The following is a 15,746-nucleotide window of genomic DNA, read 5'->3' as shown; positions in this document are numbered from 1 at the left end:
CATCAAAGAAAAATATGTACACATCGCTACAATATGTTCACATTGTGAACATTATGAACATTGATGAAAAAAATAAAATAACAGCAATAAGTAAGGGACGTGGAATTAGAAAACACAAGAGGCTTTTAGGATTCATCTAAACTTAATAAAACTTTTCAAATTGCTGCAATAGGGAAATTCTGTACAAAGCCAAGGTCTAATTATTACTGGGGAGATGGACTAGACTAACTATAAGTCAATCTTGAATTCCAGAGTTCAAGTTTAACATTTTAGCATCTATTTTACATAATTAAATTTTGTTACTGGAACAGTGCTGGCCAGTTTTGAAAAACTTTCCTAAGATTTGACAGGATACTAGGGTAAGGAGTATGAATTGCTTAAGAATCTGTACTCTCGGAGAAGGCTTCTGCCGTGGGTGTAAGTTTGGGTATAAAGTGCATTAGATAAGTTTTACCAAAGGAAGAAAATGTGTACTTAAATGTTCCTTCCAGGAGGGGAAAGAGAAGGAAAAGAACAACATTGCATTTATGACTCATCACCATGACCTTGCTGTAGTTTCTGGAGGAAGAAAGTTTTCCTCTTAATGAGGAAATTGGTCCCTCTCTTGGAACTGGTTGACTGGGACCAAAAAGGTAAAACTTGGTCTTCTTCTTCTTTCTCCTCTGTTTTTTAAATATTAGACATCTATGAGACCTAGCCTTTAGAAAGAATATTTTTCCCTGGACCCTGTATTAATTTTTTCAGCTGTCATAACAAATATCACAGACAGGGTGTCTTATGCAACATAAATTTATGTTCTCACAGTTCTGGGGCTAGAAGTCCAAGATCAACATGTTGGTAAGTTTCTCCTGAGGTTGATTTCTTCTGAGGCCTCTCCCTCTTTGGTTTGCAGATGGATAGATTCTTGCTGTGCCCTCATGTGATCTTTTCTTTGTGACTAGGCATTCCTGACGTCTCTGGTGTGGAATCTCCTCCTCTTATAAGGACACCAGCCAGACTGGATGAAGGCCAGCTGTAATAACCACATTTTAACTTAATTACCTCTTAAAGGCCCTATCTCCAAATAGTCACATTCTGTGGTAGGACGGTTCAACATAGGAATTTTGGGAAGCATAATTTAGCCCATAAGGGACCCTTTGTTTGGTAACAAAGGGAAAAATAATCATAATTTTAGGCCTAGGTATATGGAATTTGGACTTCATATGTCATATTCAATATGTCATATTCAGAGGTACAGTTGTTAAGAACTTCAGCCAACATATTTAGGAAAAATTAGCTGTTTGGCTTTTTTCTTTTTCTTTCTTATATTGGACTTACTTTGTCTCTCTTAAATTCCCTGCAAGGTATAACAGTATTTACCCTCATGAAACATTTGAGTCGTAAACTCTCCTAGACCTAGAGACTTGAATGATTCTGATAGACCTTTTACTTTTTTTTCTGATAAAAACGTAGCTTTAATGTAGCATTATAGCCCATTATAAAATGGAGATGAGAGAATAGCTTTTGCTTATTTGAGAAATAAAGATATTATGAAGCCAAAAAGTAAGGATAGAATAGTGAAAGAGGGAGATGAAATGCCAGAGATTTAGGCACTCATCCTGGGGAGGGAGGAATATAGCTTCTGTATGCTCAGGGCTCTGGTGGTGGACCTAGAAAAAGGCTGTCTTGGGAAATCTGACAAGATATGTTCTCACCAGTGCCTGATGAGGAATATCTGCATAGGCAGACAGTCGTTCAAGTATTATTTACAGTAACAGGAATTAGCATGTGGATCTATTTTTCTTGTCTGCCCTGTTCTCAAGTCAATAAAGTATGTCCTGTGAAAGAAGTTAAGGTAATTTGATATTACAAATGTGTAGGGCTACTGCCCTTGGGGATATGGTCAACACTCTGAGGCCACACCCAGAGTGCCGTGGGTCACCAGGTGAGTCATTATCTTAGGTGGAGACAGAAAAATGGAGAAAGGAACTAACCCAGTTTTGAGCTGTAGTATGTGATTAAGGAATATAACTTCCCAGAAATGTCACTAGGGTGACTCCACAGGCATTAAAATCTAGTGTGGAGGGGAGCCTGGGTGGCTCAGTTGGTTAAGTGTCTGACTTTGGCTCAGGTCATGATCTTGTGGTTCATGGGTTCAAGCCCCATGTTGGACTCTATGTTGACATCCTAGAGCCTGGAGCCTGCTTCAGATTCTGTTTCCCTCTCTCTCTGCCCCTCCCCTACTTGTGCTCTCTCTCTCTGTCTCAAAAATAAATAAACATTAAAAAATAAATAAAATTTAGTGTGGAGCTAGAGAAAATTAGGATGTTGCAGGATATTGTACAGCTGAGTAAAGTGTCCTGCAAAATCAGTGAATATTACTCTTTGATCTTAAGTACATTCAGTGTATACTTCAGTTGTCTGAGGAAGGAGAGAGGACAATAGCACAAACCCAGTATGTGTGTGTATGTTTGTGTGCGTGTGCATGCGTGTTTGTGTGTGTGAGATATGATATCTTACCTTCCACCTACTTCACCATCTTCTTATACTCTTAGAAGTAGAGTTCAGAGTCCGATGACTTGGAGGCACTCCCAACAGCCAACCAGTCGCTGTAAGGGGGAGGCTCCCAGTTCTGAAATAGAAGGTAGTTGTTTCTGGCATTTCATTTTGGCAGCATACAACTAAGAGGCAGGTTCATTATGAGCCAAGCTTTAGCAATGGCTAAATGGAATCCTCTAATGCATTATCTTAATATTAATTAAGTTCCCTGATGATTTATATTTCTCACTAATCCCAAATCTAAGATGGAAACGTGCCATAAAATGCAGGTAAATTCAGTGATAACAGTTTTGGTGATGTTTGGAGGATACTAACAACATAGTGGTTAACAACTGGAATGTTGACTCCAGTGTTTATCTTTCTCCAAAAGAATGCCTCTTCATGTATGACCTTTGCTGAGATACTTCTCAATGGCGGTAAGCTTCAAAGGCAAAAAAAAAAAAAAAAAAAAGGAAATCATGGGTTGCTCAAGTCAGCTGGGTGAAGTCATTCCTAAAACTAGCAGCTTTGGGATCCCCGACTCTCAGCCTGCACTAGGTAAACGGTAACTGGAATGTTTTACACTGAAAGGTGCATTTCCCAAAATGTTGACTCTACCAGAGCTTCTGATAAGAAAAATTATCCCAGTCTACTCCAAAACAGGGCCTGCCAAAGCAGAGAATGAAAGTACTTTTTCTGAGCACAAGCTGAGAACTATTAACTTATCTCGGCAGGTGATGAGAAGGCGTAGATGGAAGAGGGTAGCAAGGAGTAAGACCCATGGGGAGAAGGTAACTGCAGGAAGTACTTCTGGCTTGCACAATTCAAGGGGGCTCCATTTACTGCCTGTGTGAATGCCACGGTCTGGGGCACAGCTCCATGAAATAATACACGTGAATGATACTCCTGGAGTGTCTATTAAAGTGTCCTGGTAGTATGAGGCTCTGAGTGGAAAATAATTTTTCCACGGTATGTACATATGTACATTCCTGGAGAAATGCATACCTTTTCCATTAAGGTTTATTAGATGTGAAATGATTTGTCCCATGGAATGTACTATGCCTCTAGCTATTTTTCTTTCTCTTGTCCATAATTTAAACAAAAATAGCCATGTTTGAAAAGTAACCTCTGGGGAATTCCTTTCTTGAAATTATATAACGTTTCAGTAACAAGGAGATATCTCTGGTAGTGGAACATGGCCGAACCCTTCTGTTTTCATTTATCACAACTATCCTTACGTTCTGTTGCTCTACGCCTAAAACTCAGACAAATATAAATAAAGATTTACTGAAGGAGACCTTTGTGTTAAAGATTCAATCAAAAAGAAAATGTTTATTGTCTATATTGTATGAAACTCAGGATAGTAATTTATTTTTCAGTTTGATTCTAAGTATAGAATTTTTACTTGATAACTAGAAGGAATCTAGTTAATATATAGGCCAAAGCAACAAGAATTGATCACAAACAGAGAGAGATCGATAGGTTAAATGTAGTTCTCAAATATCTCAGTAGAAACAAGTGATTTTTCATAGAATTTGGTGTTGAAAAAAGTCATACACATAAACTATGTCAGGGATTGATAACCATCTTCATTCTCTCCCCCTCCCTGCCCCACCCCTGCTCCAGGATTGTATCTAGGAAGGAAAAGTAGATGTGTGAGTGTCGGATGCTTGTGTTGTTTGGAAATCAAGAAAGGATTTGAAATTTTACTTGCGAGTTACGGACTGAGAGAGGATGTAGGATGTAGGGTAGTAAGGTGCTCCGGCAACATACTTCTATAAAATAAACAACCACAAGATTTAGTTGGCTTAAAACAACCACCATATTCTATCTCATGTCTGTGTCAGGAATCTAGGCATGCTTCGTTGGCTGAGTGTTCTGTTTTTTTTTTTTTTTTATATATATAATTTATTGTCAAGTTGGTTTCCATATAACACCCAGTGCTCCTCCCAACAAGCACCCTCCTCCATGCCCATCACCCATTTCCCCCCTCCCCAACCCCCATCAACCCTCAGTAGTATTTAAGAGTCACTTATGGTTTGCCCTTCTCCCTCTCCTTGACTATTTTTTTCCCCTTCTCATCCCCTATGGTCCTCTGTTAAGTTTCTCCTGTTCCACATATGAGTGAAAACATATGGTATCTGTCTTTCTCTGCCCAACTTATTTGTGAGTGTTCTATTTTATGCACATCAATTTATGGAGATTGCTCATTAGTATTCAACTGGCAAACGGGCTAGACTGGAGGTCCCAAGATGGCTTAATTCACATGTCCTGAACTTTGGTAGGGAGACTGAAATGCAGGGCTCAGGTGGGATGGTTTCCCAGAGGATGGCCTCTGCAACATGGTGGACTCAGGGAAATTAGTCTAACTTTGTACATGGTGGCACAGAGCTTTCAGAAACAATATTACAAAAAAGATAAGAACCTGAACAGCTAATTATATCTTGGCCTCAGAAATATCTTTTTACTTCCAATGCATTAGAATCTACCTTTCCATGAAAGAAATGGCAAAAAATTTACCACTATCTTTAATAATCTATCACAAAACGCTGGCCATAAACATGAGTAATTCAGTAGGGGTAGGATATTGGAGCCCAAGAGGCCTTTAAAAACACTAACCACTTTCTCCACCCCCTACCCGCCATCTTTTATTTTCAGAAATCTTATTTCCATGGCTTATGGAAGAGGGTTTTGGTCACTCCAACTGGCAATGTGTTGATTACCCATTTTTTCCCTATACTCATTAGATGGCAATGAGCAAGGGCATGACCCATAACCCAACAGCACCACTGAGAGGTCTGCTTTAGATATAGACTTACCCTTCAGTTTCAGCAATAGATCTCTGAGTCACTAAGGCCAAGCCAGATTAAAGGCGAAGGGATTTAGATTTGAATAGCTTGGGAATACGAGAGGTGTGATCTGAAATTTAAGAAGCATACTTCTGGAAAGTTTAGTTGTGATATATTTGAGACGTGGGGGGTGTTAAAGTGTCCTGCAGTCACTAAAAGGATAGTCAAATTTTTGGAAACTTGGCAGAACTGATGATAAGACTATGTGGAAGTTTATATGATGAATAATGAGATAATGTTTTTTTAAATAAAGGTTATAAAAAGAAGAGCTAACGATTAAATATAGGGTTATTTGTGTCTTAGAATGAAGTGGGAAGGAGAGAGGAAAAGATGAAAGCAGAGATACAGAAGTAGAGGCATGACATACAGAAAGTTGTGCATACAGGGTAAGGCAGCTGCCTCAAATCTTCTTTGGAATGAGATGAGATCTAATACTGATGCATAAAAATAAACGGTTTAACTCAGAAAGATACAGGTAGACCTAAAGAAATACAGACCAAGAAGAACAGAGGCAAACTCATTAAAGACACTCACATAGAGAGTCCTCCACCCCATACATATATCCATACAAACCCTATGTAAGAATGCCAGACTTCCTTACTTTTGGCCCTTTTGGGGATGAAATGGACTTAATTAACTGATGAATAGCTGAAAGTATTCCATGAAGAGAGGCATGCCAAGGTTTCATAGGGACTCAAAAAATCAGATGAAAATGCATTGAGATACATCTCACAGACACAACTGTATCATTCTTCCTTATAAACATAGACTGACCCTGGAGTTTTTAAGGATTTTTCCATTAAAGCCATTGAAAGCTATGCTTCATTTTAGTATTATGTGAAAAGAATAAGCTATATTAAACTCATAATAAACTATGTTAAACTCATCAGAGGGTGGATTTTGGCTCAAGAACTGGAGAGTCTTTACTTCTGCCTTACTTTCAGTAATAACATAATGTCTATTACCATTAGCTTACAATTACTTGAGTAGTTTAATATACCTTAAAATTGCCAGAGTAGTTATTAAGGTCCTATTTCAATAAGCTATTAGTGATTACATAAGTAATAAGACATTCCCATCATGTAATTCCTTACATTTAATATAGCAGATATTTTTGGTGGTGGGAGATAAGAGAAAGAAGGAGTCATTCTATTGGTATCATAAATTTCATCTTTCTTGAAATAATACTTCATGTAAGGGCTGATTTTCTTTAAAGTAAATTTTAACTGAAATATTGATTTTTTACCCCCCAAATTTAAAATGTTAACATTCTTTTTAACATTAAAAGAAACCCTGCTAATACACATCATGCTTCATTTCTAAAGTTTATGGCAACCTCAACAATGAGAGCTGGTTGATCTCTAGGATTTAGGATACGTCATGTATCCTGATCACTGAAAAAAGTAATCTGACTTTTTGTGGATTGAAAAGACTGCATATGTCTTCTGAGGAGATGAACTTTTAGAAATGCTTTTAAATTAGAAAAAAAAATTGAAATGTAAAAGTCTCAGGTCTCTGAAAAAATGTCTTTTTAAAGTAAAAGTCAAAAATGTCATTTGAAATCAAAGCAGATTTTGTCTACGGCCATCCCCCCTGAATGCGCCCGATCTCATCTGAAATCAAAGCAGATTTTGTTAAAGCATCACAGATTATTGAAACTATACTTTTTAAGCTCTACTTTTCAACTTGTTACTAGAAGACACTTTGTCAAATAATGAAATATTAAGGGATAAGAAGACATGAGATATGTTATTGGTGGTAAGAACTTAGCTGAATTGTAACATAGCGCCAAAGATGGAGAATTCATGATTTACATATGAACTAAAATTGTATGATGTCTGAAGATACCTGTGGTAGGCAGCTTCCAAGATGGCTTCAATGGAGTCTTACTTCTTGGCTTTCAGGCCCTTGTGTACTCCCTGCCTACAGCAAATTTCCTAATAGGAAACTGTAAATTGGGTGAAGTATGGCTTTCTAAGCTATTTCATCAATAGGTTGTAGCTCCTATTTTATTCTCTGAGCTCATGAGCTTTGGTGGTAAGCCAGCTGTCACATCATGAGGACACTAAAATGGCACTGTAAAGGAAAGATCCTTCTGACAAGGAACTGAAACCTTCTGGCAGCAGCCGTATGAGTGAGCTTGGGAGCAGGTCCTCCAGCCCCAGTCAAGCCTTCAAATGACTGTGGCCCCTGCAATATCTTGATGGCAGCCTTTGCAGTGTGCCGGAAATAACTAGGTCTGCCACTCCGGAATTCATGACCCAAAGAAACTGTATGACCTGTATGAGGTTGTAAATGTGTGTGGGTTTTGTTGCTGTTGTTTCTAAGTTTTGGACTAATTTCTTATACTGTGTTTGAGAACTGAAAGACTATAGTATGACTTGTTACAGGTCAAAATCTAACACTTAATGACCACTCAGCATTATAAAAAAACACTTTATTAATTTGGGGTCTCAGATTTCTAATATATATAGTATAATAGTATAATTAGATGATCTCTATGATCCCTTTTATATATAATATTTATGAATCTTTCTGAGTATAAGACTGTGAATGCTGAGTTAACCAAGTCCCCACTAGATGACTTGAATATTGAAGGAAAACTTTTTTGCTTAATCACCATAAGCTATTTTCACTTTATATTTGAAATTACTCAAAAGAGAAGCTAATATTTTAAAAAGTTGATGTAGTTAGTGAGCTAACTCATGCTGGAATCTTTTTAAATTGGCAAGTATGTTGTGGAAGATAAATTGTTATGACATACAAGGCATATTAATAAAAGGTAAGTGAAAATGAGTTAATATGAGTTTTAGTACTAGATGAACATTTGAATCACCTTGAGAGGTTTTTTTTAAAAGTACTGATGCTGGGGTCCCTTTAGATCAATTAAATTAGTGTTTCTGGTAATGGAATGAGATCAGAAAAATTTTTGTACACTCCATAGATAATTCGAATTTATAGCCAATATTAAAACTGCTGACACTTGGGGGCAGTTGTTAGTTACCAGATTGAAGAGAATTTAGAGTGGGTCCATTGTGGATGGAGAATAAGGACACTCAAACCTTGCTGGGGACTGTCCCATCGGAAAAAGAACTGTTGGCCCTGGTCACTCAGCTCATTAACAGAAGGCTGTTCAACTGTCTCTACCTGGATAAGTCAAATAGCTAATTAAGATCCTCTCAGCAAGAGTGGAAAAGAAAGCCTGCGGGGTTAGTATTCACCTGGATTATATAATTATAAGTTAAGGATTATAAATTAAACCAAGAAAATGCATATATCAAAGAGTATATAATCAGGGTAAGTAGGTGATATAGTGTAGCCTCAGTATTGAGGTATTTATTACTAAAATAAAATATTTGGTTACCTCTATGGAGTAATTTGGAAACTCTTCTTCTTTTTTTGTGAGTTTATTTTCTAATCACGACAATAAAAATAAAGGTCAGCATTTTAGAAACGGCGGTCCTCACGATCTCTAAAGACAACAGTGCCATCTGGCCATCAACCGTAATACGTAGGCATAAAATCTTAGCAACTTTCCAAACACCATTAGAGTAAGCACTTGGCATAATAAAAACAAAGCGCAACACCATTTGAAAATGAAAAGACTAATGAGAACTTGGAAAAATTTCATGACATGAAAAATAGCACAGAAATCAAAAAGAAAATAGATTATACCAATACAAATATGGGCAAATAACACGAGCTGACAACCGAGAAAAGAACAAATACAAATGGTCAACAGAAACTTGAGCTAGTCAACCTCCTAAGTAAATGAACATTTGCCGTCTGTAGGATCAGCAATCTTTTTTAGTGACAATGTTAATGATACCTGTCACTTCTATCCACATAGGGAGGCAATAAGCATTCTCATCAGAGAACAGCTTAGTGTTCTGTATTCAGACTCCACACATGAAAATGTCTGAAAATTTATATTAAATATAAATGGAAAATGTAAATATATCTTCAAGGAAGTTTATTGCATCGTTGTTAAAATACAGGCAATTTGAAATTCTTCCAGTGACATTAAAAAGAGGACTGATATTATATTATAGCATATCTCTAAGATAGGTAGGAAAGTATAGCACATCTATTAAGTGAAATAATATTTATCTATTAATAATACTGTTATCAGAGAGTGTTGATTGAACCTATTATTAAAGAATAAAATTTTAAGTTAAATTCAAATCACGAATAGAGAGAAACTTAATATAGGGATAGACAGGGGCACTTGGGTGGCTCAGTCAGTTAAGCGTCCGGCTTCGGTTCAGGTCATGATCTCACGGTTCATGGGTTTGAGCCTCGCATCAGGCTCTGTGCTGACCGCTAGCTCAGAGCCTGGAGCCTGTCTTCGGATTCTGTGCCTCCCACTCTTTCTGCCCCTCCCCTGTTCATGCTGTCTCTCTTTCTCTCTCAAAAATAAATAAAACATTAAAAAAAATTAAAAAATATATAGGGATAGACAATGGCCAGGCCATATGTGATAAAATAATTCTGACTTTCAACCTTTTCATTAAAGGAAGCTTCCACCAGCCTAGAAGCCAAACCACACTTCAGCAGCCAATAGCTCAGAATAGGCAGGGCTTGGTCAATGATTGCCAGATTCTCTTTTTTAACCTTCACCTCCTGCTCTGAACCATCCAGAGAAAGCAAAACATGTTCCTCTAACCAATCACATAACATGCCCCTCCTCTAGTTAGCCCATAGAAGGGAGTTCTAGAAGTCCCTCCACCTTCCTCAAGTCAGTCATCACCACCCAAGAGAGCACATCAGAAACTTTCTCTTTCCCACTGTAAGGCATTCTAGCCCCCGTCTCTGCCTTTGAGTCTCTGTCAAATGCAAGCGGTGGGGCTTGAATCCCTTGCTACTTGGAGCTCTGAATAAATAACCTCTGTTTGGTCTCATTTAGGTAGCATATTAATATGTAAATTTTGTGAGTGTTCATGTGAGCAAGATTAGTTTCTGAGTGTATGCCTAAGGAAATTTCTGCAAGCCAGTCACTAAAATATTAAACTCAGTTATGTCTAAGAGGTAGGATGTAGGGTGATTTTTACTTCATAGTATTTTGCGTTTTAGTTTATTAATGAGTACACACAATTTATGTAAATGGAAATAAGGCCATCGTAAGTCTATAAAGCATTTTATTATTATGTTTAGTGTTATGAAAATAAAGATTTCCATCTATCAGGCATTTACACTTCTATATATGATGAGCTTAGTTGATTGGACTTACCCTTCTCTCTACCATTCTTTTTTTAATTAAAAAATTTATATTAGGTTATTATTATTCTTTAGTCATTTAAAAAACAACTTTCCATATTGGGTATTTGGAAAGGTTCATTCTGATAGATATTCTTTTAATATGAAAAGTAGACTGACTTGAGAAATATATTTTTAATTATAAAAATGATTAATGACTGTTAACCCTAAGGGGACCCCTGATTCAATAGTCTCCATTATCCCGACATAATTCAAATAACTATTATGATTCCAATGCTAGAAAGAAATCTCCCCAGATTAACAAATATAAATCATCATGGTCATCAATTTCCCTGATGTTTCTTTAACAAAGGCCAGAAAGATTAGATTTTTGAATGGAGCATTGCTCATTTCTGTCAACATTTGATTATTTATCCCTCTAAATTAAACAAAACCCTGGATATGACAAAGTCTGAACTTTGAATATATCTGCAAACCTAACTTACACAGCTGATGGGGAAAAGGAAGTGCAAATATAGTGTCAGCTTCTTTTAGCTGAGCACATGCTGTTTCTAACTAACGATGTTACGGAGCCAGGCACAGGAAGAGACGTGCTCAGTCCATGTTAAGGCACTTTAAGGTTTGCTTTGCATCTAGTCTACTCTCCTTCATTTCCTGGTGTGACTCCTGACCTTTCATCCATAGCAAGCAAGATAGCGATCCGGGACAGGGCTGGTCACCTGGGAGAGACAAGCAGTCATCAAGCGCATGAGACCTTTCTGTCTCTTTCATGCCGTGTTTTTTCATGTCACACTATTGTTGTGAGGATTAGGTAAATAAACGGTAGGTCCAGTCAACTGAGAATCATCACATATATCATATATAGAAATCTTTATGCTTTATATATAGAATTCTTCATTTTCATAATACTAAATAATAAACTGCTTTACAGACTTCCAATGGCCTTATTTCTACTTGCACAAATTGTGTGTATTCATTAAAAAACTCAAATGCAAAATACTATGAAGTAAAAATCACCCTATATCCTACCTCCTAGACAGATCTTAGTGGCAAGCTTTCAGAAATTTCCCCAGGCATATATTCAGACACAAATATAAAAAATTTAGAAAGCAGGCTTGCTTTAGCCAAGTGTCACATGCATGATAGTTACTACTACTCTTTCACGTTCCAAATTGTTTTGCAATCAACTCTGATACGCTTAAACCGTAACCAGTATGTTCTCTTTTACTAGCTTGGAGTATGCAACAAGATCTTATTTCCTTTACTGTTAAAAGTACATGCAATTTTTAATACCAGCAGGCTTCTCATTGCCCAAATTTCCAAGATCCACAGGTTTGCCTACTCCGGTCCAAGAATCAGTCTTCTTCTTCGTAGCTGGAGACAGGGAGACTCAGCGAGCCAGCACATGCACTGTCTGCAAATGCTGACCTTAGGAAAGTTCCCGAGCCTGCTTTCAGACCCATAACCAGACTTTGGGGCCAGGAGAGGTTGAGGGTCCATCTGCCTCAGGGATCCTCTTGGGTACCTGAGGGAACATGGAGAAAAAAATCCCCATCCTACAATACTACAAAGACAAAGGCTTACATTTTGTCCCTATAGTTACAAGATGCCGCTCTAGCAGCCCTTCTCATAACAAAGGCATTGTGTTCCCACAGGAAAATGAAAAATCTAATATTGGAGACCCAAAACAGGGAGTAAATTTTAAGTAGCAGCATTAAGGCTTAAAATAAATAAATTGATGAGAGAAAAGTAAATGAAGTGATTGATAAAACAATACCTAAGACCTCCTCCCCCCATAACAATATCTGAGACACAAATTCCCATTGAGTAGGCTGTTACAAATGTATCTTGGCTGATTTTTAAAAAATTAAATGGGTCTCATCCTCTCCCAATGTGCTCTCTTAAAATATATGCTATAGAAATCTGTAAGTCTGGTGAGAAACTTTATGTATATTAATGCTTTTTGGCAGAAAAGGAATATTTTCCAAATTGAATGTGTCCTGAAAATGTCTCATGCACCATTAGAAATGATTTGTTACTTCCTCTACGACTGCATTTTCAGATGCACCCATTACCCTCAGTACCGTCACCTCAACCCCACAGTAGTGTTGTGAACTATTCACTTTACCCATTTTGGAGCATTTTGCTCATTTTTCCTTAAGAATTTTAATCCTCTGAGGAACAGATCCTCACTCATATTTCTTTGCATCCTTGTCAGCTCCTTGAACAGTGTTTATCATGTAATGCGGTTAATTAATTTAAATTATTCAGTTTCTGACTGTAGTGTGGGTTACACAGTCACAGTTGTGCCCTTACAAAACATACGTTAATAGGGGCGCCTGGATAGCTCGGTTAAGCGGCCAATTTTGGCTCAGGTCATGATCTGGTGGTTTGTGAGTTCAAGCCCCACATCAGGCTCTGTGCTGACAGCTCAGAGCCTGGACCCTGCTTCAGATTCTGTGTCTCCTTCTTTCTCTGCCCTTCTCCTGCTCATGCTCTGTCTGTCTGTCTCTCAAAAATAAACATTGAAAATTTTAAAAAGTATATTAATAGTTGTTTCTATTGGTAAAATGATGTCCCAAACTGCACTGAACACACAGCTCTACTTCCAAATTTGCAAGCACATCTAGACAATTGCAGCAAGTTCAGTGTAAGCATCCTGAGGTGCCTCAAGTTCACCTTTACTAAATTGATCTGGTCTTAGTGTTTTCTCTTCAGAATGGAGTGCGAATGCCTGAACATACATCACAGAACCTGAACTCGGTTCTCAAATCTGAAAAAGCTTTCTTCCTTTCTTCCCTCCTCCAGTAACGTTGTCATATATCCAGCAAAGTACTTTCCTTCTTAGTGTGGGGCTAGTCTTAGGGGGCAGCTAAAGGGAAGCAATTGGCTGAAGTTCTGCCCCATCCTCTCTGTCTCTGGTGAGTCCTCCTCTGCTTGCTGGAGGTGAAGGAGAAGATACCTCATCTGTATAAGCCCTCCTGCTGCCTTAGGATGAGGAGGTAGGGATGGAAGTCATGTTACGGTAAGAGCCAGAGTAATAAGAAAGATATGTGGAGACAGGCTGAGACTCTTTAAATGTTATTTATTTTAAACCAATTCTTTCTTTCCTCTTCTTCAATGGCTCTCAGATAGTCATTGAAGAAATAGGCTGAGCAGGACGTAATCTCTCCATCCCCTTCCTCGTGAGAAAGCAGACCCCCTTTTGTGCTGGCCTGTGTGCGTCTCAGCTACCTAATGACTTAGTTTACAACTGAAGCTTGTTCTTTCCTCACTTGGTTATCTATTCTCTAGATGAAGATAACCCTTGGGTAGTAAGATGAGTGAGTATTTAATAGAATTGATCTTTTGTTGAACGTTTATATAGCTGAAACAATTACCCTTAAAGAGTTCAGCAAAGGGCCATGGAGACCTGGCTCTGGCAAGTTCTTTGATGCCATGTAAGGATGATGGGGGGCGGGGGGAACAACCAAAACAGAAACAAGAGTGTTCATATGGCTGCATATTACTAATGAGAGGAAAAAAAAATACAGGTCCTACCAGCCATGACTGCAGACACGCCCTACAGTGGTATATAGGGTCTTCACGAATACACCCTTTCTGTTAAAGCACAGCAAAACATGGGTTATATTTTGAGACTAGGTGGTTTGGCCATCGCTTTTGTATTGGGCATCAAGGAAAGACAATTTGCATTGTTGAGAGCAGAGTTCCACAGCCCCTCAGCACTAGGACTTGAACTTCCTAGCCACTCTGCGTGGGAAGAGACACTCGATGAGAATCGCTTTGACCCTTCATAGAGGACAGGCTGGGGTAGGAATCTGTGAGCTTCTGTGGCAGATCCCCTGATGGAATTGAAATGCTCTAGACCTCAAGCAAGTGAAAGAGCACCAAGATATCTAAAAACAAGACGAAAATAGCTTTCTGAAAATGTAGAACAATAAAACCATGAACATTTTCTAAATACCCAGTCGTTTTCACTGCATATGGATTACTGGGCTCTTATTTCGTATGGATGTCAAACCCAAAATTATTATTTTTGTAGATATAGATGGAGATAGATTATCTTCATTTCTTTTTAAGTTAAAGTCATTACATACCTATTTTTTTTATTTGAGGAACATACTCTAAAGATTAAAAAGTTTTTTAAATCATTATTTATTTTCGAGAGAGAGAGAGAGAGAGAGACAGTGTGTGAGCAGGGGAGGGGCAGAGAGAAAGGGAGACACAGGATTCAAAGCAGGCTCCAGGCTCTGAGCTGTCGACACAGAGCCCGACACGGGGCTCGAATTCACAGACAGTGAGGTCATGACCTGAGCTGAAGTCAGAGGCCCAACTGACTGAGCCACCCAGGTGCCCCTATATTCTAGAGTTTTGGATATCAGGATAGATGGGTCTAAGTATAAAGCATATGAAAATGCTTGAAAATTTTACTGTTATTCAACGTCTGAGATAATATATTATCTTGTCACCGTTTTCAGTAGATGAAAGGAAGGAAGAATGTTTTCTAAAGTCTCCTCTAGTAAAATACCTCAAAAGGATCCCAGCCAATACTTCTGAAGTGTTAAGATGTATTGCATGACCTCTGGCAGACACATCCCTGAGACCCTTCACAACGTCCCTTACCCCAGGTTGTGACTTTTGTCACAGGAGCTCTGGTATTGCTATTGACCTGTTTCTTCAGGTAACTCACTGCTCCGATGCTCCACAGGCCAAATCTGCTCCCTCTGTTGATTCCCAGATAGATGTGGTAAACAGGTGCATTATATCAAAATGACAGCCGATCTCTCCTGAGCTCTCTGTTGTAGATGTCTTCTGTTTTAAAAGCTAACATAAGCTATTCTCTGAGAGACACGTGACCCACATATAAATTAAACATGCATTTGGGGTACACGTCTTTGAATTATCAGTGAAAGAATATTTTTAAGATAAATTGAAAACATTTTACTTTGGAAAAAATTCCCTGAGTTGAGTCAAAAGTTCATTAGGAAAACACTGGTAACAAATCAAAGCAAAGATAGCAAGATTTTTGTAATAGCAAATCTAAAAATAAAGCACGGATGAATTAAAAATTGTTGGCAAAATATTACTTTTTCTAAATGAGTCAACAGTCATGTGGGAAAAATAAAGCAGCTTCTCAAATGAGAATTTTCACATAAAGTAAGA

The 15,746-nt window shown here is 38.0% G+C and overlaps 1 long non-coding RNA gene across 1 annotated transcript in view; it reads right to left on the bottom strand.

The window, feature by feature from the left end:
• Positions 1–773: 773 nt before the first annotated feature.
• Positions 774–15,746, bottom strand: part of LOC115286818 — a 48,218-nt gene continuing 33,245 nt past the window's right edge. The window contains exons 2-3 of the long non-coding RNA XR_003906289.1: positions 2,500–2,611; positions 774–1,012 (exon numbers count right to left, since the gene is read on the bottom strand). This is a non-coding gene — a long non-coding RNA (uncharacterized LOC115286818). The remainder of the gene's footprint in view (positions 1,013–2,499; positions 2,612–15,746) is intronic.

Source organism: Suricata suricatta, chromosome 3, assembly GCF_006229205.1.
Source record: "Suricata suricatta isolate VVHF042 chromosome 3, meerkat_22Aug2017_6uvM2_HiC, whole genome shotgun sequence".
Lineage (NCBI taxonomy): Eukaryota > Metazoa > Chordata > Mammalia > Carnivora > Herpestidae > Suricata > Suricata suricatta.
Note: the sequence above shows the minus strand (reverse complement) of the source record. Positions and strands in the feature narration are given on the sequence as shown.